Source organism: Plodia interpunctella, chromosome 24, assembly GCF_027563975.2.
Source record: "Plodia interpunctella isolate USDA-ARS_2022_Savannah chromosome 24, ilPloInte3.2, whole genome shotgun sequence".
Taxonomy (NCBI): Eukaryota; Metazoa; Arthropoda; class Insecta; order Lepidoptera; family Pyralidae; genus Plodia; species Plodia interpunctella.
This window is the reverse complement of record NC_071317.1, coordinates 6,757,536-6,761,361: the sequence shown is the minus strand read 5'-3', so window position 1 is coordinate 6,761,361 and position 3,826 is coordinate 6,757,536. Positions and strand designations below refer to the sequence as shown.

Here is a 3,826-nt window from a genome sequence, read left to right as displayed (position 1 = left end):
TGTTCTTGAAAATCGGTTCAGCCATTCAAATGTTGTAGCGACATGAATATTGAAAGTCGGATTTTTTTAAATTTGTCTAGCAAATAAACTCGTTTGGATTTTCGTTCCGTAAGTTTTTTTTTTTCCTCACCATAACAAGAATGCAATATTCGGCTGGAAGTGATTTAAAACCCATCATATGTCTGAATATGGTAGCAATATTCCAACATATGAAATTGTGACGCGGATTCTATAGCATTCTTAGCATTCCCACAGCAATCTATTTATAACTTTTTACGTAAATGTGACAGATTAGTTCGCCTGTGTGTGTTTGCGTATATTTGCCACTAGATGTCGGTAAATTCAGGTCAGATGCCTTTAGGTGATTTGATAAAATCTGACACCGTTGTTGGCAATAACGACTAACAGTGTTAACTAAAATGATATTGTATTTGATGAATATAATATATTCTCATTCAGAATATGTCTATGTATATAATAGGTACCCCAATGCAATATAATTCCACAACGCAATATAGTGAATAGCAATATGCAGTTGATGTTTACTATCACCAAACCTGACTAGCATATCCGAAAATCACTAGTGATTTGTGAGTCCCGCACCCACTCTACGTTTAAAACTTCAGACTAATATTAAAAAGGCAATATTTTAAAAATATTTTTTAGTTTATTAGCGTTAAAGTTTAGTATTTCATTTTCAAGAGGCTTATTGACCCTTAATTTAAATACATAGCAAACAAATTTCTAACGTATGGTATTGACACAACTTAACTTCTGATATATTATTCAAAGCAGGATTAATAGAGTATACAAGTTCTCTATTAATCCTGCTTAGAATAATATATTAGAAGTTAGGTTTTGTTAGGTTTTACACAAGCGAAGCTTCGATTTCATAATCTAAGCTTCGCTTGTGTAAAACCTAACAATAAAAACCTATGTTACTCTAGTAGATGACATCTATTTCTGTGCCAAATTTCATCGTCATCGGCCCAGTAATTTTTGAGTTTCATTCCAAACAAAAAATCAATACAAATCTTTTATCTATTAAATCATTAATTTTTTAAAGCGTTTGTTACATCGGTCGGATAGTGAGAAGTGGGTATCCATATACTTGACCTGTTATTATAGGTGAGTGGGTGCGAGGTTCACATGTGTCGGTGCAGCAACAGAGCCGATGTCCAAATTGACAAATTCAACAGATATTACTATAGTAATTTGCTGCATTGAAAGTTTATATTGAATTCAGTACATTTTCGGGCGCTATTTTTATTTTTATTAAAACATTCTTGCATAAAATTACATAAATAAGGTGCAAAAGGGCTTTATCTACAAGTCAACCCGTTTTTATTTGTTTTTCTTTTGTCATATGAGCGGTTACATTTTCGAATTATCTTCTTTATTGTATTCCTCGTGGCTGAGGCTCGTGGTCATTACGTAGAATGAAACACACACAACAACTTTTTTGGCATTATTAATAGAGTGGTTTGCCATTGCCTTCTCTATTTCACACACAAGTTAATAGTCAGTTAGTGTGCAGGTTTCCTTCACCGAAAGCAAGTGACGCTTGATGTATACAAACTTATGTGGCACGAGTAGGATTCTAACCTGGGAACTTTTGATTCACAGTCGTCTTAACCATTACACCATTATTAATCTAATTCATACATAGTCGTATCTGGACATTGGCGCTTTAGACACGAATATAACTCGAAACACACGAGTATTGGAGAGGGAGAAGCACGGATAGAATTTAACATCAGTGTTCAGTAAATTGAAGGTTGGTCGTTGATTCATATACACATGTTAGTGCAGTTTTCAATGAATCATTGCAAAAGCTATACCTATAGAAAAACATTTGCAACACATTTGGCGCACAGTCAAACGCTCGAATGGGCTGTTATCAGTCAATTAACGGGAATAACAAGAAACTGGCGTTATGAATAGCGGTGAGAATGTGTTACATGCAGATTGGCGGCTTGTCGTCGTACTTGAATGTAATAATTCTACACTAATTCTACACAATAAGACCATGATTGTACACTTAGTTGGTGCACGAGCACGTACAATATGTTAAGTCATCAAAATCGCAGTAAGCGCGATTTCTATGCAATTATAATAAAATCAATTCGCACTTACCGGTCAGCAAGCGTACCGCGCGTATACTCATTGACAAAGCCCATTAAATTCATACTTAGTTAAGTTTATCAAGAAATATAGGGTCTGATTTATTAGTAAAAAATAAAATCACATCGTTAGGGTAACTTCCCCAAAACACAACCTAATATATTTATTTAAATAATAAATAAATATATTAGGACAAATCACACAGATTGAGCTAGCCCCAAAGTAAGTTCGAGACTTATGGGGTACTAACTGAACGATACTATATTTAACAAATACATATATAGATAGATCTGGATCAATCAATCTGGATCAAAAGATCATTTTCCATCATGACCCGACCGGGGATCGAACCCAGGACCTCTCGGTTCAGTGGCAAGAACTTTACCACTGCGCCACCGAGGTCGTCAATCAATAAACGAATATGAATATGAGAATAGGTATGAATCAGAATAAACATAGAATTCATGATCCTACTAATATTATAAACGCGAAAGTTGAGGATGTATGTGTGTATGTTTGTTACTCCTTCACGCAATATCTCCTGGACTGATTGTTATGAAATTTGGTACACGCGTAGAATATAACCTGGAAATTTTCACGGGAGCGAAGCCCCGGGGCGCAGCTTAGTAATATTATAAATGCAAAAGTCTGTTTATCGGTCTGTTCCGTCCGTTCTAAAATTATATACAATAATTGCACTAATAACAAGAGGAATGCTATCCGATTGATTGCCTTTGGTTTCGGAATACATATTGATGCAATGTCGCTGATATTCAACTGCGATTGATATTAAATATTGAACATTGGAACAGACGCTTAGGGTTAATTGCGCCAGTCAATTTTAACAATGACTTTGACCTGCGCGTCGCCGACGTTTCAGACAAAATGGCATGGTGGCTACTTTGTGATGACTTGCGCAGGTTAAAGTTAATGTCAAAGTTGACTGGGGCAAGCCATTTTTAGAGTGAAATTTGAGCACCCGTTTAGAGTCGGAGCCTAGGGTCTGCATATATTGTAATATCAATGAGTTTCATTCAGACAATTCCGACGGGAATATAATAGACTAGCGGCCCGTCTCGGCTTTGCTCGGAGTTTTCTCCGATGATAAATTATACACCTAAACCGCATGAAAATGAAACTGTTTCCGATAAACTCATAAACGACTGCGCAGTCGTTTATGAGTTTATCGGAAACAGACAGACAAACAGACAGGTCTTAGCACTTTGTTTTATAAATAATATCTAGGTAGGGATGATAAAATTACAAGTGAAAAAGCTATAACGACGGTAACAAAATTGTTTCCATCGGAAATCTATCGCCACTAAAAGTCTCGATTCTCATAAAAATAAATTCCACTATCGTGGAGCACCTGCGTCAGACGAATAAAAATAAAAAAAAAATGTTAGATCTCTCTGGTTTTATTATAATGCACGGTTGGATGGAATATTGAACAAAGAAAGTAGTTGAATTTTGATGGTTAGTTGTATTTGTTGGATTTGTTTTACGATTTCGTTTCAATAGTCAAAGTTTTGGAGTTTTCGTCTTCAACGGGTATGGTCTATGGGATCAACGATCATTAAATAAAATACTTAATTAGTCAGTCATTTAATGGATCAACAGTTTAGAAAATGAGCAGATCCGATGGAGCTACGGAATAGATGGGGTTCAAGATTAATTTTGTCAACAAGAATAATAAAAAACA

The 3,826-nt window shown here is 35.4% G+C and overlaps 1 non-coding gene across 1 annotated transcript; it reads left to right on the top strand.

Annotated features, from left to right (window-relative positions):
• Positions 1–3,261: 3,261 nt before the first annotated feature.
• Positions 3,262–3,374, top strand: LOC128680662 (small nucleolar RNA SNORA17). Its single transcript, XR_008405885.1, has one exon. It is a non-coding gene; the product is annotated as a small nucleolar RNA SNORA17 (small nucleolar RNA).
• The last annotated feature ends 452 nt before the right edge of the window (positions 3,375–3,826 follow it).